Source organism: Mustela lutreola, chromosome 16 (genome assembly GCF_030435805.1).
Source record: "Mustela lutreola isolate mMusLut2 chromosome 16, mMusLut2.pri, whole genome shotgun sequence".
NCBI lineage: Eukaryota > Metazoa > Chordata > Mammalia > Carnivora > Mustelidae > Mustela > Mustela lutreola.
Genome location: NC_081305.1, coordinates 52,031,632 through 52,052,799, shown reverse-complemented (window position 1 = coordinate 52,052,799; position 21,168 = coordinate 52,031,632). Strand labels below are relative to the sequence as shown.

General features: G+C 40.5%; 1 protein-coding gene and 1 pseudogene across 2 annotated transcripts in view; one reads left to right on the top strand and one right to left on the bottom strand.

Annotated features, from left to right (window-relative positions):
- LOC131817377 (zinc finger protein 845-like) overlaps positions 1-21,168 on the top strand; it is a 197,537-nt gene that overhangs the window by 161,726 nt on the left and 14,643 nt on the right. The gene's annotated exons all lie outside the window — the stretch shown is intronic.
- LOC131817388 (L-lactate dehydrogenase A chain-like) lies at positions 9,793-11,132 on the bottom strand (annotated as a pseudogene).

The following is a 21,168-nucleotide window of genomic DNA, read 5'->3' as shown; positions in this document are numbered from 1 at the left end:
ACCTTGATCCCAAAACCAGACAAGGATCCCATCAAAAAAGAGAGCTATAGACCAATATCCTTGATGAACACAGATGCGAAAATACTCAACAAAATACTAGCCAATAGGATTCAACAGTACATTAAAAGGATTATTCACCACGACCAAGTGGGATTTATTCCAGGGCTGCAAGGTTGGTTCAACATCCGCAAATCAGTCAATGTGATACAACACATCAATAAAAGAAAGAACAAGAACCATATGATACTCTCAATAGATGCTGAAAAAGCATTTGACAAAGTACAGCATCCCTTCCTGATCAAAACTCTTCAAAGTGTAGGGATAGAGGGCACATACCTCAATATCATCAAAGCCATCTATGAAAAACCCACCACAAATATCATTCTCAATGGAGAAAAACTGAAAGCTTTTCTGCTAAGGTCAGGAACACGGCAGGGATGTCCATTATCACCACTGCTATTCAACATAGTACTAGAGGTCCTAGCCTCAGCAATCAGACAACAAAAGGAAATTAAAGGCATCCAAATCCGCAAAGAAGAAGTCAAATTATCACTCTTCGCAGATGATATGATACTATATGTGGAAAACCCAAAAGACTCCACTCCAAAACTGCTAGAACTTATACAGGAATTCAGTAAAGTGTCAGGATATAAAATCAATGCACAGAAATCAGTTGCATTTCTCTACACCAACAGCAAGACAGAAGAAAGAGAAATTAAGGAGTCATTCCCATTTACAATTGCACCCCAAACCATAGGATACCTAGGAATAAACCTAACCAAAGAGGCACAGAATCTATACTCAGAAAAATATAAAGTACTCATGAAAGGAATTGAGGAAGACACAAAGAAATGGACAAATGTTCCATGCTCCTGGATTGGAAGAATAAATATTGTGAAAATGTCTATGCTACCTAAAGCAATCTACACATTTAATGCAATTCCTATCAAAGTACCATCCATCTTTTTCAAAGAAATGGAACAAATAATTCTAAAATTTATATGGAACCAGAAGAGACCTCGAATAGCCAAAGGGATATTGAAAAAGAAAGCCAACGTTGATGGCATCACAATTCCGGGCTTCAAGCTCTATTACAAAGCTGTCATCATCAAGACAGCATGGTACTGGCACAAAAACAGACACATAGATCAATGGAACAGAATAGAGAGCCCAGAAATAGACCCTCAACTCTACAGTCAACTAATCTTCGACAAAGCAGGAAAGAATGTCCAATGGAAAAAAGACAGCCTCTTCAATAAATGGTGCTGGGAAAATTGGACAGCCACATGCAGAAAAATGAAATTAGACCATTTCCTTACACCACACACAAAAATAGACTCAAAATGGATGAAGGACCTCAATGTGTGAAAGGAATCCATCAAAATCCTTGAGGAGAACACAGGCAGCAACCTCTTTGACCTCAGCGGCAGCAACATCTTCCTAGGAACAACGCCAAAGGCAAGGGAAGGAAGGGCAAAAAATGAACTATTGGGATTTCATCAAGATCAAAAGCTTTTGCACAGCAAAGGAAACAGTTAACAAAATCAAAAGACAACTGACAGAACGGGAGAAGATATTTGCAAACGACATATCAGATAAAGGACTAGTGTCCAGAATCTATAAAGAACTTAGCAAACTCAACACCCAAAGACCAAATAATACAATCAAGAAATGGGCAGAGGACATGAACAGACATTTTTGCAAAGAAGACATGCAGATGGCCAAAAGACACATGAAAAAGTGCTCCATATCACTCGGCATCAGGGAAATACAAATCAAAACCACAATGAGCTATCACCTCACACCAGTCAGAATGGCTAAAATCAACAAGTCAGGAAATGACAGATGCTGGCGAGGATGCGGAGAAAGGGGAACCCTCCTACACTGTTGGTGGGAATGCAAGCTGGTGCAGCCACTCTGGAAAACAGCATGGAGGTTCCTCAAAATGTTGAAAATAGAACTGCCCTATGACCCAGCAATTGCACTATTGGGTATTTACCCCAAAGATACAAACGTAGTGATCCAAAGGGGCACGTGCACCCGAATGTTTATAGCAGCAATGTCCACAATAGCCAAACTAGGGAAAGAACCTAGATGTCCATCAACAGATGAATGGATCAAGGAGATGTGGTATATATACACAATGGAATACTATGCAGCCATCAAAAGAAATGAAATCTTGCCATTTGCGACAACATGGATGGAACTAGAGCATATCATGCTAGTGAAATAATTCAAGCGGAGAAAGACAACTATCATATGATCTCCCTGATATGAGGAAGTGGTGATGCAACATGGGGGCTTAAGTGGGTAGGATAAGAATCAATGAAACAAGATGGGATTGGGAGGGAGACAAAGTATAAGTGACTCTTAATCTCACAGAACAAACTGAGGGATGCTGGGGGGAGGGGGTTTGAGAGAAGGTGCGGGATTATGGACATTGGGGAGGGTATGTGCTTTGGTGAGTGCTGTGAAGTGTGTAAACCTGGTGATTCACAGACCTGTATCCCTTGGGATAAAAATATATGTTTATAAAAAATAAAAAATTTTAAAAAAAGAACAGCACTGTATTAAACATGCAACTCTTAACAAGTAATATTTGCAACAAATAAATATTTTTATGACACATTAAAAAAAAAAATTCAGTCCTCTGACCTGGCAATTGAAATCCTGGGTATTTACACCAAAGATACAGATGTAGTGAAAATAAGGGCCATCTGTACCCCAATGTTTATAGCAGCAATGGCCACTGTCACCAAACTGTGGAAAGAGCCAAGAAGCCCTTCAACGGATGAATGGATAAGGAAAATGTGGTCCATATACACTATGGAGTATTATGCCTCCATCAGAAAGGATGAATACCCAACTTTTGTAGCAACATGGACGGGACTGGAAGAGATTATGCTGCGTGAAATCAGTCAAGCAGAGGGAGTCAATTATCATATGGTTTCACTTATTTGTGGAGCATAACAAATAGCATGGAGGACATGGGGATTTAGAGAAGAGAAGGGAGTTGGGGGAAATTGGAAGGGGAGGTGAACCATGAGAGACTATGGACTCTGAAAAACAATCTGAGGAGTTTGAAGTGGCGGGGGGGTGGGAGGTTGGGGTACCAAGTGGTGGGCATTGGGGAAGGCACGTATTGCATGGAGCACTAGGTGTAGTGAAAAAATAATGAATACTGTTATGCTGAAAATAAATAAAAAATAAATAAATAAAAAATAATACTTACTTAAGACTCTTGCATTTCTTTTCAGGGCTCCATAGCTCATTTTCATTCTTTTTGGGATTGACTAGAATGTGTGCATGGACCACAGTTACTTACCCTTTCATCTCCTGAAGGGCGTCTTGGTTTCTTACAAGTTTTGGCAGCTATGAATGAATAAAGCTGCTATAAACACTTGTGTGCAGAACTTTGTGGGGACATAAGTGTCCAATTCATTTGGGTAAAAACCTAGGAGTGTGATTTCTGGATCACATGAGAGGTCATTTAATTTTGTGAGAAACCCTCGTCCGTCGTCCAAAGTGGCTATCGCATTTTGCATTTCTCATCTACAGTGAATGCAAGTTCCTACTGTTCCACTGATTGTTTGGTAGTGTCATTTTTGGAGTATACCTCTCAAATGTACCCTTAACATATATCACTGTTTCAGTCTGCCATTTTCTAACAATGCATGGTGACAAGTATCTGTTCATATACTTTTTTGCTATGTGTGTGTCCTCTTGGTAAGGTGTCCGTATAGATCTTTTACCCGTTTTAAAAATCAAGTTGTTTGTTTTCTTATTGTTGAATTTTAATAGTTCTTTGTATATTTTGGGTCATGGTCCTTTGTCAGATATGTCTTTTGTTTTCTCCCAATATCTGGCTTGTCTTCTCATTCCCTTGGCAGTGTCTTTCATAGTGTAGAAGCTTGTAATTTTAATAAAATCTGACTTAGCAATTATTTTTTTCATGGATTATACCCTTAGTATTGCATCTAAACAGTTATAGAACCTAAGGTCATCTAGATTTTCTCCTGTTATCTTCTGGGGGGTTTATAATTTTGTGTTTTACATTGAAGTCTGTGATCTACTTTTTTAAAGGTTTTATTAATTTATTCCTGAGAGACAGAGAGAGAGAGAGAGTGGCAGAGGGAGAAGCAGGATCCCTGCAGTGTAGGGAGCCCTGTTCGGGACTCAATCCCAGGACTCTGCGATCATGACCCAAGCTGAAAGCAGACACTTAACTGACTGAGCCACCCAGGCACCCTGTGATCTATTTTGAGTTAATTTTTGTGAATGATGTAAGGTCTGTATCTAGATTGTATAATTATTATTTATTTTTATTTGTTTGTTTATTTATTTTTACTTGGGTGTGGATGTCCACTTGTTCCAGTGCCATTTGCTGAAAAGACTATCATTTTTTAAAAAAAGATTTTATTTATTTAATTGTCAGAGATTGTGAGGGCTAGGAGTGCAAGCAGGGGGAGCAATAGGCAGAGGGAGAAGCAGGCTGCCCTCTGAGCAGGGAGCTGGTTGTGGGACTTGATCCCAGGACCCTGGGATCATGACCTGAGCTGAAGGCAGACGCTTAACTGACTGAGCCACCCAGGCATCCCAAGACTATTCTTTTTCCATTGGATTGCCTCAGATCCTTTGTGAGACCAACAAATACATTTGGCTGTATTTGAGTTAGTCTATTTCTGGGATCTCTGTTTTGTTCTGTTTAGCTATTTCCCATTATTTTACTGGAGATAGACTGCCTTAATTAATGTAGCTTTATATTAAGTCTTGACATTGGGATGTGTCAGTCCTCTGACTTTTTTTTTCTGCTTTGACACTGGGCTGGCTTTCCTGGGTCTTATGCCTGTATCTATATACTTTAGAATCAATTAATTGATACCTACAAGTAATTTCCCAGAATTTTGGTTGAAATTTCATTGACTCTACAGATGAATTTGGGAAGACCTGTCATTTTAACAATATGTAGTCTTTTTATCCATGAACGTAGATTTAAGCTGTGCTTGATCGTGCCATAATATTTTATAGCAATATTTTCAAATAACATTTCATAATTTTGGATCTCTAGGCAGATAGGAGGGGTGTGAAATATTTGTGGTTATCTTTGTGAGATTTCTGGAAATTTTTAGGAAGTGTCATCCTTCAATATTTTTGGATCACCTACATAGCAATGGTTCATCTAACATTTAAGAGTAGTAGGATGCTGTTGATAAAACCATATGACCTTGTACTGTGTTCAGTGAGGGACCTCTTCTGTAAATATTGCCACTTATCCTATAGACATTGCTCAGCTTAGAATTTATATTCCTAGAAATATTCCTATCAACTAGGCTTTTCAAACAATTGGACTGGGACTGGAGAAACATCTCTAGCTAATCCCATGCTCTTTGTATTGCTTTTCCTTGAATCCTTCTCAGGCCTTCTATATCCTCTCATCCTTATTTTGCAGTTGTTAGGCTAGGCAGAAAGAGACAATTACTGGGGAGGGAGGCAGTGAAATTCTTAGGCAAGTACAGAGTCCAGTGAAATACATTTGGATCACTGCCACCCCTCCTCTGTCAGATGCAAACATTTCCTGCTTCTGCCACCTGAGACCCTGTCTGCCTCCAATTGTTGTGGAAAAAAAGGAAGTTTCTCCCACACACAAAACTTGTTTCTTTGCAGAGCCTCACTAGGATCTTATAATTGTTTCTGGGAATTGGGATCTGGGAGAAAGTTTTAAAAACGTAGTCTCAACTGCCTCATGTATCACTGAGTGTTGAAGTGATAATTGTAGTTCTGTGGAGAGGTGAGGTCACAGAATCACAAACCCTTATCTTAACACTGGCTGCTTCCCTCCCACACACAAGCAAGGGCTATCATGACTGGCCCAGTGAGCCCACATTCCTGGCAGCAGAAAACACTGGAATGTCAGTCCAAGTGACACAATGTGTAAGGGAAGGAGGTGTATCAGGGTCTGGATCCAGGTTGGACCACGTGGCTGGAAAAAGGATTCTACTTGTGAAGAAAGTGGCTTGATGTCAGAGCTGTACAGATAGGAACAACAATTCCTGAGGCACAGGCCAAGTTACAGAGAGACTGGAGGTCTGAGGTCCTCCTTGGGACTAACTGCTCCAAACATAGTTTAGTGCATATCCCTCCCTGATGGAGATTGTTGGGGTTCATTGCACATAGTAACACAGTCTGATGTTTGCAGTCCTTAAAACTGCAATTCTGAAGGGGCACCTGGGTGGCTCAGTTGGTTAAGCCTCTGTTTTTGGCTCAGGTCATGATCCCAAGGTCCTGGTATTGAGCCCAATGTGGGGCTCTCTGCTCAGCGGGGAGCCTGCTTCCTCCCCTCTCTCTCTGTGTGCTTGTGATCTCTCTATCTCTCTCTGTCAAATAAATAAATAAAATATTTTTAAATACCTGCAATTTAGAAATTAATATGCTATTCAATCTGTGCTGTGAAACCACAGAGAAATTGACATGATTGATATAGTTACCTCATTAAACTTCTGTGCATGTGATAATGAGTTTCATGGAGCTAAGCACATCCTATCTCATTGTGAACAATGGGACTGAGTGGCATTTGGAGAACCATAATTGTTTTTCTTGTATTTATGCTTGATGCATCTAGTGGAAATAGTAATTATGTCTCTCCTGAAAATGTTTGTAATCTTTTGATCAGTGAAGGACAATTTTCCTCTGTGAAGTTAAAACAGGAGACTTTCAGGAAAAGGGATTTGGACAGCAGAAAAATTAAGGACTTCAGCATGTTTTCAGCTTAAATATATCTAAAAAAAAAAAAAAAAGATTTTTTTTTAAAATTTATTAGACAGAGAGACACAGCCAGAGAGGGAACACAGAAGAAGAAATGGGAGAGGGGGTTCAGTCCCAGAACCCTGGGATCATGATCTGGGCTGATGGCAGACACTGAATGACTAAGCCACCCAGGTGCCCCCCTTAAATGTATCTTCTGATATTCTACATGGTTTTCAAAGTTCTAACATAATTTTTAGGCTCACCCTTGCATTTCTCCTATTCAATGCATAAGATTTCATGCCTTGAGATTCATTTTGCATGCTTTTTTTTTATTTTATTATTTTTCAAATTGACTAGTTTCAGTTTTTTTTTTTTTTTAATCACAGCTCTTTGTATGCCCTCTACTGAGGAAAAATTTAGATCCTACTCTAAATGTTTTCTCAATCTCTGCATGTTTTATTTAAATTACAAATCCCATAGTTTAGGGTAAAAGTGAAATATTACACAATAATTTTGATGGTGGGTTCCATTGGCCAAAAAAAATCACATGATTACTTCTGTTGCTGTATTAACACTGGTCCATATTTGATAAATCCATTTTGTTCATGGACAATATTCAGGTTCTTACTAAGTTTTCATATTCACTCACAAGTGATGATTAATGGAACAATTAGTTTAACAAGAATAAGAAATTGGCACAACCAAACCTAAATTGAAATGAATTTCAGAGATGATAATGTATGCATGCATAACAGTGGGTTATTTAAGGATACAACCAGATAGGGGCACCTGGCTGACTCCATTGGTGGAGCGTGCTGCTCTTGATAATAACTCAGCTGTGAGTTTGAGCCCCATGTTGGGTATAGACATTAGTTACAAATAATTCTTAAAAAAAAATAAGTATTTATTTGACAGAGAGAGACACAGTGAGAGAGGGAACACAAGGAGGAGGAGTAGGAATGGGAGAGGGAGAAGCAGGCTTCCCGCTGAGCAGGGAGTCCAGTGCAAGGCTCGATCCCAGGACCTTGGGATCATGACCTGAGGTGAAGGCAGATGCTTAACAACTGAGCCACTCACGTACCCCACAAATAAAGTCTTAAGAAAAACAAAAAAAAGATATGACCAGGTAGCTATGAGAGTATAGCCTGCTGGTAAACACCCAACTTTATTGCAACCTGGCCATTGCAATATTTAAATGAGTCATATAATCTCATTATAATTAAATTCTTGGCTGTAAAATGCACATACTTGTAAATACTAAATAATTACTAAATACTAAATAATAATAATAATAATAAATAAATGATATAATAAATAAATACTAAATAATTTACAATAGGTAAAGCATGAGTAAGAGTGACTCAATGAGCACTATACAAAGAAATACATCAAACTTGAGAAATCATTAATTAACGAAGATCTGTATTGAAAAGAAAGTCTCAGGGGAAAGTAGTAGCAAGGGGAGAATTTTGAATTTATTTTCCACAAACAGCCCACGGCTCATGTGTTCATGCAGCCTTCTCTCTTTGTGGATGCGAACACTGAGCTCCGGATAGTGACCGAATGGCCTTAATGGATATGAAATTTGCTGTAATCTTCTATTGCAGATGGTCCTTGAAACCCTGGGAACTTCTTGCTTTTCTGTCGTTGTTCTCATCTCTTGGCTTAAGGGGATACAGGTCAAAGTCCACAGATTTGCTTTTTTTTTTTTTTAGGCACTTGACTTTAACTAACTCCTTGGTCATTCTCTACAGAGGAATCCCAGTGGAGGCTTTTGATTTGAGTTATTTTCCCAGTGACCTCGGATGCAAAGTTGTTTTCTTAGTCCACAGAGTGTCCAGGGGGTTGTCTATGGGCACCATGTGCCTCCTGAATGTCTTCCACGCCATCACCATCAGCCCCTGGAACTCCTGGTGGGCAGCGCTTAAAGGGAAAGCTCCCCAGTACATTGGCCCCCTCAAATATCCTTTGCTGGATCCTGAATATAAACCTAAATATTATGGTTCCTGTGTACGTCACTGACAAATGGAACAACAAAAACACTTAAAAAAATATTGAGTTTGGATACTGGGCTTCTGCACTTCATGACAAAGACACAGACTTACTATATATGGTATCGATATCCTCCCATGATGTTTTGTGCTTGGGACTCATAACTTGGGCCAGAGGGTTCATGGTTTCTACCCTGTATGGCATAAGCAGCAGGTCCAATACATTTATAGGACCAAAGTGTCCCCCAGATCCTCCCCTGAGATTAGAGCCACCCAAAGCATCCTTCTGCTGGGGAGCACCTTTGTCTTTTTATACCCCTCTCTTCCATCAATTACATGTATTTTTCTATTTTTCGCAAGGCCAATTGGTGGCTGATGAATACTTCTGCCCTAATCAATGCATGTTTTCCAACTGCCTGCCCCTTTGTTCTTTGAGTCACGACCACTGTGTATCCAGACTCTTTTCTGTGTGCGGGAGAAGAAATAAACAATTCCCTCATCTCATCAGAAAAATTTAAACTATCTGGTTTGCACTGTGTTCAGCTGCTTATACACTCATTCTTCAAGGAATCTTCAGCAAAATTACAGTCCGTCTCATTTTACATCGAGTTTTGAATAAGACAGAAATTTATGCTACAACAATAGTGACTAATGGCCCCTTACAAATGTAATTCTGTGTAATTATTATGGAAGTACTCATGTAATTGCATTTTATTAATGGCTGTAGTGGAGAAATTCAGAGTCCAATAAACAAAACATTCTTGAAATACTGTGGAGATACTGGAAATGTCTTTGGATATGTAATTTTTTTTTTCCAAAAAAAGTCACTGTTCAAATTTTATTTGGTATTTTAGTTGGTATGACACTTAGTTGGTTGCATGGTCTTTTTACATTATACAGCAATGTACACTATATTCTGACATACATGGTACACAAAGTAAGATCCTTTGGAACAGTTATGCACAATACGTGCAATAATTAATTTATACATTGGAGCCCAGGATGTGACTGACTGGAAAAGATGGACTAGGGATGTTGGGTGTCAGGTGAAGGAACCAGAAGTTCTAGAACACACAGGAAATATGCATCTGGTTTGCAGAGCAACTGCAGCATATGCAACATTGGCAGTGATGCCTCTGAGATGAACCCATTTAGGACTACAAAGGCAAGTATCATCCAGCATTAGGGTATAGCTGCAGGGCTTGGTGAGTCATTCCTATTTAGAACTTTAGGAAACTGATGTTTTTTCCTTAGGCCATTTTGATATTACTTAAGTAACAGATCAGATAATAAGGACAATGTACACAATCTCCAACTAAAACCCTGTTCTAGTCTAGACCGTGAAGTGGTACATTAGAAAACTTTAAAACTGCAGCTTCTTTTGGTTCCCCCAGAGTGTATCTGCACTCTTCTTCAAATGGGCCTCTTCCTCAGGAGTTAGAGTCACCTTCACAACATCTGAAATTCCATTCTGCCCCAAGACACAAGGAACACTAAGGAAGACATCATCTTTTATTCCATAGAGTCCCTTAATCATGGTGGAGATTGGATGCACCCACCTAAGATTCTTCATTATACTTTCTGCCAAATCTGCCACAGACAGTCCAGTGGCCCAGGAAGTGTAGCCTTTCAATTTGATCACCTCACAGGCACTGTCAACCACCTGTTTGTGAACCTCTTTTCACTGTTCTTTATCTGCATCAGTGCCTAAGTCAGGGTGCAGATTCTTCAGAGGCACACCAGCAATGTTTACTCCACTCCATACAGGGACACTGGAGTCTCCATGCTCCCCGAGGATCCACCTGTGACAGCTTAATTAAGCTTAAGCTTAATGACAGCTTAATCCAGCCTTTCCCTCATTAGGTGATGGAACCAAGCTGAATCCAGACTGCAATCACTTCCAATAACACATTTTGTGGGAAAGCCATTTATCTTCCAAGTCACATAGGTCAAGATATCCACTGGATTGGAAACAACAAGCAACTTCCAGTTTGGGCTGTATTTTACATTAGGAATGATGAACTTAAAGATGTTCACGTTAAGCTGAACCAAATTAAGACGCCTTTCTCCCTCTTGCTGACGTGCCCCAGCTGTGATACTAACCAGCTTGGAGTATACAGTCGCATTATAGTCTTTGCCAGAGACAAATTTTGGTGTTCTAAGGAAAAGGCTTCCATGCTGGAGATCCATCATCTCTCCCTTCAGTTTGTCTTCCATGACATCAACAAGAGGAAGTTCATCTGCCAAATCCTTCATTAAGATACTGATGGCACAACCCCAACAACTGTAGTCTTATTTGGGGGGACATGTTCTTCCTTAAGAAGATTCTGAATCAGCTGATCTTTCAGAGTTGCCATTTTGGACTTAGAACCAAAAGGAATCGGGAGTGCACGTCGGGAGGACGAGTGTCAGCAGCGCGCGCGAGACTGGATCTAGACTTGGCAGCAGCCGCTCGGACACGGAGCTGAGCGCAGGAGGGGCCTTAAGTGGAACCCCGAGGCTCGCATACGTAATTCTTAATGTGAGATACCAAATGTTCTCAAGATTTACTGGCCATGTGATAGTAAGGCCAGTGCCTTTTTTTTTGGAGGGGGAAGGGTTCTCTACTTCTTCCTAGATAGGCCAGTGCCTTTCAAGGGAATAACATGTGGGATGATCAGAGAATTCAGGGTTCTAAGAGGGTTCTGGGTTCTGTATTGGGATGCAAGTGGCCTGAGGTAAAGCTGGGGGAAAATTAGGTTTTAGTTGTGAAGGACAATGACATCCAGGTTGTGCAAATTGTGTCTTACATCCTTAGAGAATGGTAGGTGTTTGAAATAAGAAAACATGTGTGTGGAGAAAGATGAACATATTAAAAATGTTTTCAGTTGAACATTGGAATTGTGAACTCCAGGGGATGAAGGAGAATCTTGCAGGAGGATATGTTAGCTAATGTTTTAAAAGGGTAGAGGTGGGGCGCCTGGGTGGCTCAGTTGGTTAAGCAACTGCCTTTGGCTCAGGTCATGATCCTGGAGTCCCCGGATGGAGTCCCACATCAGGCTCCCTGCTCAGCAGGGAGTCTGCTTCTCCCTCTGGCCCTCCCCCTCTCTCATGCTCTCTCTCTCATTCTCAATCTCTCAAATAAATAAATGAAATCTATTTAAAAAATAAAAATAAAAAAATAAAAGGGTAGAGGTGGAAAGCAAATAATAAATAAATGTTTTATGTCTGTGATAAAAAATGAATCAATTTTTAGGGTCTGCAGAGGGTAGATTGTTCTGGGTTAGGTATTGGGGCCAACTAGCTAGTTGCTAAGAAGCAGATTTTAGGGTGGGTGTCTGCATCCAATTTGAGGAGAAAAGCTTATAAAGAAAGTCTTCATCAAGTTTGGATTAGTAAAGGAGCAGCAATTTGGAGACCAGAAACATGAATCTATTGAGTCTGTTTTGTTTAATGAATTTTCCTGCTTTTGAAATCACGCACCAGAGCAAATGGACACATTTGAAAGAAACAGTAGATATCAACTCACACATAATTTAATGCAGATATCTGTAAATAAATTAAATTATAGGGGTTGCAACTTTATTATTATTCTTAAAAGATATTTTAAATTTGTTTGACTGAGGGAGAGAGAGCACAAGTGGAGGGAGAGGGAGCAGACTCCCCGCTGAGCAGAAAGCACAACCAGGGGCATGATCCCAGGACTGTGGGATCATGACCTGAGTAGAAGGCAGATACTTAACCAACTGAACAACCTAGATGTCAGATGGCTGCAACATTAATGTAATTTTTTTTTTTTTTAACTTTGGAGTCAGTTTAGCAAAGAACATACAGAGAATTCCCATCTTCCACTCAGTCTGTTTCCCCTCTTGTTAACATCTTAGGTTACCATAGTACATTCTGGAAAACTAAGAAACCAACAGTGACACCACATTAGAAATTGAATTGTAGACTTTATTCTTATTTCATCAATTTTAACACAAATGTCTTTTTTTCCCCCTCTTCCAGGATCCAATCCAAAAATACCACATTACATGTAGCCCACATGTGTCTCCCACCTCCTCTTCTCTCTGTCAGATTCTTTCAGATTCTCTGCCTCCTCAGGTTTTATGAACATGATAGGTGTGCAGAGGACTGGCCAAGTACTTTCTAGAATACCTCTGAAATTGGGTTTGTCGGATTAGATAGTGTTTATAGATGTTTTTTCTCCCTTTTAAAAATTAACATATAATGTGTTATTTGTTTCAGGGGTACAGGTCTGTGATTTCTCAGTCTTACAAAATTCACAGCACTCATTTTTGGACCTCCCCTTCAGATCACTACTTTTGTATCTTTGTGGTAAATACCCAGTAGTGTGATTGCTGGGTGGTAGGGTAGATCTATTTTCAACTTTTTGAGGAGCCCCCACACAGTTTTCCAGAGTGGCTGCACCACCTTGCATTCCCACCAACAGTGTAGGAGGGTTCCCCTTTCTCCGCATCCTCCACCAACACCTGTTGTTTCCTGATTTGTAAATTTTAGCCATTCTGACCAATGTGAGGTGGGATCTCACTGTGGTTTTGATTAGTATTTCCCTGATGCTAAGTGGTTGAGCCCTTTTTCATGTGTCTGTTGGCTGTTTGGCTGTCTTCTTCTTCTTCTTTTTTTTTCTTTTTTTAAAGATTTTATTTATTCATTTGACAGAGAGAGATTACAAGTAGGCAGAGCGGCAGGCAGACAAAGGGGGGGAAGCAGGCTCCCCGCTGAGCAGAGAGCTCGACATGGGCCTCAATCCCAGGACCCTGAGATAATGACCTGAGTCAAAGGCAGAGGCCCAACCAACTGAGCCACCCAGGTGGCCTGGATGTCTTCTTTGCAGAAGTGTCTTTTTATGTCTTCTGCCCATTTATTGATTGGATTTTTTGTCCTTTGGGTGTTAAGTTTGATAAGTTCTTAATAGATTTTGAATACTAGCCCTTTATCTGATAGGTCATTTGTAGGTATCTTCTCCCATTTTGTCCACTGTCTTTTGGTTTTGGTGACTGTTTTCTTTTTTATGTAAATGATTTTTATTTTGATGAAGTCCCGGTAGATCATTTTTGCCCTTGCTTCCCTTGCTAGGAAGAAGTTGCTGCAGCTGAGGCCAAAGAGGTTGCTGCCTGTGTTCTCTTCAAGGATTTTTATGGATTCCAGACATGTATATAGATTTTTATAAAAACATCTCACATCTCATCTAATCACATCATATCACATCAGGGAATTCATGCAATTAATCACTACTTATCATTGGCGATGTTAATCTCAATCACGTGGTTATCAAGAGTTGGTAGTGTTATCCAGTCTCTCCACTGTAAAATTGCTATCTGCCCATCCCCATTCTGTACTGACTGGAAGGGAGTCAGTAAGTTTAGCAGGTCAATCAGTCTCCACCTCTTAGAAAGAGTGGTATCTGGGGTGCCTGTGTGGCAGTCAGTGAAGAGTTGGACTATAGATTTTGGCTCCGGTCGGATCTCAGGGTTGTATGATCGAGCCCTGTGTTGGGTTCTGCACCTGGCAAGGACTCTGCTTGAGTTTCTCTCTCTCCCTCTTCCCCCCCTGCTCCTTTCTCTCTCTTTCTCTCTAAAATAGGTAGATAAATCTTTTCTTAAAAAGTACATATTTTTTTAAGACATCTTTTAAAAAACAAATAAATCTTTTTTTTTTTTTTTTAAAGTCACCTGGGTGACTCAGTTGGTTAAGCATCTGCCTTTTGATATGGGCTCAGATATTCATTTCAGGTCATGAGTTTGAGACCTGAGTCAGGCTACGTAAGCCCACTTAAAAAAAAAAAAAAGTGCAAATAAACAGGAAGGTATTGGTGGTCTAAAATAATTCAGAATTTTTTGCAAAAGTGAACTTTGCTGTGTAGTTTCCTAAAGAAACACTACTTACGGGCGCCTGGGTGGCTCAGTGGGTTAAGCCGCTGCCTTCGGCTCAGGTCATGATCTCAGGGTCCTGGGATCGAGTCCCGCATCGGGCTCTCTGCTCAGCAGGGAGCCTGCTTCCTCCTCTCTCTGCCTGCCTCTCTGCTTACTTGTAATTTCTCTCTGTCAAATAAATAAATAAAATCTTTAAAAAAAAAAAAAAAAAAAAAAAAAAAAAAAAAAAAGAAACACTACTTACATACCCTGCAGATTACAGGGCTTGGAAGCTGTTAGGACCTTCACATCTGCCCACAGTCCTTATAGTGGGAAGTGGCTTCTGTTTCAACTAGAAGGGCAGAGTCTACCTTACCTCTGCATTTATTAAGATTTCTAGATCTTTGATCATTGTTGACATTGACTATGGGATAAAGCTGTATCTATAAATGGAAACTTTTTTTAACATCTCAATTTAATTTTATTTTTTCAATGTTTTAATTTCTTTTTTAAAAGATTTTATTTATTTATTTGACAGACAAGGGATCATAAGCACACAGAGAGGCAGGCAGAGAGAGATGGAGAAGCAGGCTCCCCCCTGAGCAGAGAGCCCAACTTGGGACTCGATCCCAGAACCCTGGATCATGACCTGAACCGAAGGCAGAGGCCCCAACCCACTGAGCCACCCAGGTGCCCAGTATTTTCATTTCTTAAGGAATCGCTACACTGCTTCCCAAAGTGACTACACCAGCTTGTATTCCCATCAACAGTGTAAGAGGATTCTTTCGCCACATCCTCTCCAACAGTTGTTGCTTGTTGTCTTATTAATTTTGGCCATTCTAACTGGTGTAAGGTGGTATCTCAATGTAGTTCTCATTTGAATTTCCCTGATGGCTAATGATGATGAACATTTTTTCATGTGTCTTTTAGCCATTTGTATGTCTTCTTTGGAGAAGTGTCTGTTCATGTCTTCTGCCCATTTTGTGATGTAAAATCCTAGAGGAGAATGCAGGCAGTAACCTCTTCAACATCAGCCACAGCAACTTCTTTCAAGATATGTCTCCAAAGGCAAGGAAACAAAATAAAAAATGAACTTTTGGGACTTCATCAGGATAAAAAGCTTCTGGGGGTGCCTGCGTGGCTCAGTGGGTTAAGCCTCTGCCTTTGGCTCAGGTCAAGATCTCAGGGTCCTGAGGTGGAGCCCTGCCTCAGGCTCTCTGCTGAGTGGGGAGCCTGCTTCCCTCTCTCTCTGCCTGCTGATTTGCCTACTTGTGATCTCTCTCTGTCAAATAAATAAATAAAAATCTTTTAAAAAAAGATAAAAAGCTTCTGCACAGCAAAGGAAACAGTCAACAAAACAAAGAGGCATCCTAGGGAATGGGAGAAGATATTCGCCCATGACACTGTAGACAAAGGGCTGATATCCAAGATCTATAAAGAACTCCTCAAACTCAACATAAAAATAAATAAATAAATAATAATTTAAAAAAAAAAAGAAAACAAAAAAAAACAACAGATAAACATGGCAACCGGATGCTTTTAAGTGGTTTACAATTCAGTCACCAACACAACTATAGGAAGACTATTTTATTTTCTATAGTTGAAAAAGCACTTACTATTTCCTAGAATGGGTGCAATAAAGAAAAAGGATAACACCAAATTTCAAGGAATGGTGAGGAATTAGAATTTTCATATATTGTTTTTAGGAGAGTAAAAAGTACATTCAGTTTGGAAAACTTTGTGGCAGATATTTATGAAAATATACATTTATCTACGTAAATGGGAGCATTTTGTCACCCTAAAATATGTCTCTTTGGTCCAAGGATGAATTGGGGCTGATATTTTAAAAAATATTTTTAAATATATTTTTTTAATTTTTTTATAGACACCAGATAAAGGAAAAGCTCTGAAACCCTGTATCTGTTTGCTTTTGAAAGAGACATTTGGATTTATAAGGGGAAACTTCATCTGTAAGTTGTCTCCCTCTGTGTTCCTGAAAGAGGGAGAATGTGTCAATCTCCAGAAGCTGTGACCAGTGCAGAAGGCATGGATCTAAATGTGGTCACAACCACAGCCTTGGTTCTCATGCTTAGGCAAAGGTCACCTCCCAAATGCTTCCCAGTAGGATCACATGTGGGATTTCAAAATTATCATGACTGGTGTCCTCCCCCTCAGATTCTGTCAGTTTTTTGGGGTGGAAATAACAGTGCTTTGTTAATTAAGGGCTCCAGGTGATTCTCAATGAGGCCAGGGGTAATCCCGAGGGCTTCAGGTGCTTTTTATGAGATTGGAGAGGCGGCTTTGGCTCACGAAGAGGTAACAGGGTCTCTTCTATGTGAATCTGGAGGGTCGGGTCCATGCAGCACATGGTTCCTATGCTGTAGTGAATTTGTGGGTTCTAAAAGCAGGAAGGAAAAGTCAGGGATTGGGTATAAAATAGGAAGTCACATTTCCTGAATGGCTCCTGACACAAGGGACCAAGAAGTTGGGACTTCTCTGCATTTCTGGGTCCTGCGTTTGGGTAAATAGTTTACAGGTGAAGAGGTTCTACTGGCGGCTTTATGGGCATTTTCTCATGATGCAGCTGTGATTTCTCCACAAAAAGCTTATGAGAAACAAATCTAGAGGACAAGGAGAAAGAATGGCCAGTTCTCAGGTAAGCTTGGTGTCCCAGGAGAGACTGTATCATGCTTTTCTCTTGAAATTGCTTGCATTTAGAAACTGCAAATGTTTCCTCTAGTTCTGATGTTTCTTCTTATATTTTCACCTATTTTTAAAACATTTTAAAACCTTTTCAGAAATGAAACTGAACGCTAGGTCTGCAGAACACTTCTCCCCTATATCCCAGAGACTGTGTCCTGTGTCTTCAACCTGGGTTCCAACATGGTATCAAGAGCTGTCAATTTCAATGAAAACCTGCAACTGTTGAAAATATTCTGTTGGTGACTGATCTAGAGGGGAAGGTGTGAATCCAAGATTCCTATTGCTGCTGAGGTTTGTTCTTGGGATCTCAGCGAAGAAAAACATTTCTCATGTAGGTTCCATGTAGATACTTTATCAGCTCTGTGTAGCCCAGGAATTAGAAAATGCCCAAATCAACCTAATAGATATGAAATCAAGAATATCTTGGAAAGTTCTTGGGGAAAAATCATGGAGTGAGTCTTGCTCTTTAGGATGTGAGAAAGATACTCTATTTAAAATATACTAGATGGGAGCCTGCATGGCTCAGTGGGTTAAGTGTCAGACTCTTGATTTCAGAACAGGTCCTGATCTCAGGGTCCTGAAGCCCTGTTTTGGCTCCATGCTCAGCAGGGAATCTGATTGAGATTCTCTCTGTGCCTCTTCTTCAGCACTTCCCCTGTTCTCTCTAAAATATAAATAAATATTTAAATAAAGTAAAAAAAAATATATATATATATATACTAGCTATTACAGGTCATGGAAACTGGTGTTTCAATGCCTCTGACCATCAGATGGGGACTTCAAACATGGATCAAAGATTGGGAGATGGGCGCCTGGGTGGCTCAGTGGGTTAATCCGCTGCCTTCGGCTCAGGTCGTGATCTCAGGGTCCTGGGATCGAGTCCTGCATCGGGCTCTCTGCTCAACAGGGAGCCTGCTTCCTCCTCTCTCTCTCTGCCTGCCTCTCTGCCTACTTGTAATCTCTCTCTGTCAAATAAATAAATAAAATCTTTAAAAAAAAAAAAAGATTGGGAGAAAGCCAGTCATATGGGCATTGAGAAGAATGCACCTAAGGGAGAACAGAGGAGACATAAATTGACTGAACAGCCTGCCAGAGAGCTGCAGGCAGGGCACCAGAGGAGAGGCTGGCTTCCAGGATATAGTGAGTGGGGCTGTGTTGAAAGGGGGAAGGTGAGGAGTTGTGGGGACTTAAGGCCCTTTACTCATCACTGTACCTGGTTGTTAGGGCCTATGGCTACCTTGAGGTGGGCCCCCTGTTGGGGCTATTTGGACTCAGCGGGAGGGTCACTATGGGCACATTCTCCACTCCTCTACTCAAGCCTCTTTGCCTAAAAGCAGGCTCTACAGAATCTACATGTGATTGAAATGTATATAAATCCACTGCATTCTCATAATTAGATTTTATTCTGAATTGCTGTTTCCAGACTCTAAGGAAACACTGGTGATGGTGTGTCTTTGCTTGTGCCTTAGGCACTGATAGCAATTTGTTTCTATACACCTGATGTGAACTGCATTTATTCGCTTTTTGTTGACTGCCAGATTCATCCCTTATAATGTTCATATTTACCCTCTCATTATTTGTAAGGAGCTTAGATGTTCTGAGCCACATGCAGCAACCATCGCCTTCCAGGTGGAAACTTCTTTGTTCTGAGTTTCTCTTGACTTTAGTTTCTTTTTCTTTTTAAAATTTTATTTATTTATTTATTTATTTGACAGAGATCACAAGTAGGCAGACAGGGAGACAGAGAGAGAGAGGAGGAAGCAGCTCCCTGCTGAGCAGAGAGCCCAATGCGGGACTCAATCCTAGGACCCTGGGACCATGACCTGAGCTGAAAGCAGAGGCTTTAACCCACTGAGCCACCCAGGCACCCCAAGTTTCTTTTTTTGTTTTTTAAATATTTTATTTACATTTTGAGAGAGAGTATTAGAATTAGGGGTGGGGGAGAGATAGAAGCCAATTCCCACTGAGTGGGAGCCCCAGGAAAGTCTCCATCACAGGACCCTGACATCACTACCTGAACCAAAAGCAGACCCTTAACCAACTGAGCCACCTAGGTGCCCCTTGCTTATAGTTTCTGAGGAAGAGAACAAAGTCCTAAGAAGTGTGGGTACATTTCCTTCAACTTGCAGCCCATGGATAAATACTTGAGACAAGCAGGGTATGGCATTTCTTAAGGAATTCACAACTGCCTCAATGTTAATGATTTGTTGGAGATAAAAAGCAGCCTTAACTTGATGGCAGCCAGACCTCCAGGATCCTCTAAGTCCTCTTTAACATATGAAAATCCTTTTGGAAACTTCCTTTATTTCTACTCCCCAAATAAGTGTTGGCCATCATCATCCAAGCATATGGCCCACTGATAGATATCTAATGGGTCTCCTGACAAGGTCCTAGGAGTCTAGACTCCAAATTCCTTAGACACTCCCACCATCCCTCACCCTCTCCCCATTTGAAAGTATGTAATCAGTCACTGCTTACAACCCCAGTGTAACTCTTTGACCAAAAGGTCCTGACCCACACTTTAATAAGACCACATTTTTTTGCACCAATGATATCTCAATAATTGTTTTTTTTCATAATTCACTATTGAAACCCAATATTTCACATCAAAAACATCTAAAGAATTCTTTCTTGACAAATGGCTCATATCCAAAATTCATCAGTTTGCACTGGACAAGGAGGGTTCTCACTTCTATGTAGTTGGGTTATGAGTTCTGGGTTGGAGATTCTCATTCAGTCAACCCTCCATCCTATAGTTTTTCTTCTACTGGACACTCCTATCACAGACTTACTCTTCTATTTGCTTCTTTGTGTTTTCAGAAAACAAACAAACAAACCAAGAATCACATAATGAACATTGTTCAGTATCTTAAAATCCTGAGATCTAATACACAAATGATAATTTAATCAAAATTTTCAACGAGCTACTATGGTACAGGATCATTGACTACAATGGCCAAGAAAGAGAGAATTCTTGAGAGGATATATGGTGCAAGTTAGTAAGTTTATTTTCTTTTTTTAAGATTTTATTTATTTATTTGACAGAAAGAGATGAAAATTAGGCAGAGAGGCAGGCAGAGAGAGGAGGAAGCAGGCTCCCCGCTGAGCAGAGAGCCCAATGTGGGGCTCCATCCCAGGACCTTGGGATCATGACCCGAGCAGAAGGCAGAGGCTTTAACCCACTGAGCCACCGAGGCACCCCGAGTAAGTTTATTTCAACAGTACCCTATCAATGGGCAGGAAAGCTGCACTTTGGCTGCATCAAGCTGGTGGTTCTGTGCTTAATGTTTACTGGGAAGGGGCTGTGCAGGGAGTATAAGATCATAAATGTTTCTTTGAATCTGTACTTATAAAAGTCCTTTTGCAAGATTCCTTGAGCACTTATTCCACTTGATATTAATATGGGGGATATGTACAGGTAGTCCCAAGATCCACTGAGAATGTAGCAATTTGCGCTTAGCTGATGCTTCTAGAACTATGCAGGTGGGGTGCCTGGGTGGCTCAGTCAGGTAAGGGTGTGCCTTTGGCTCAGGTCATGATCTCAGGGTCCTGGGATTGAGCCCACATCAGACTCCCTGGTCTGTGGGGAGTCTGCTTCTCCCTCTCCTTCTGCCCTGCTCACTCTCTCTCTCTCTGTCTCTCTCTCTCAATAAAATCTTAAAACAACAACAACAGAAAAACTATGCCAGCTGTAGGTCAGCCCCCTGGACTACAAGTGAACATTATTTGCTTCTAGTCCTCATAATAGTAGTATCAGAAAGAGAAGTTGTTTTCTTTCTGTCATTCAGTATGTTTGTGTTGATAGTGTAATAAAAGAAAAGCATCATCATCAGGGCACCTGAGTGGCTCAGTCATTTGGCCTTTGCCTTGGGCTC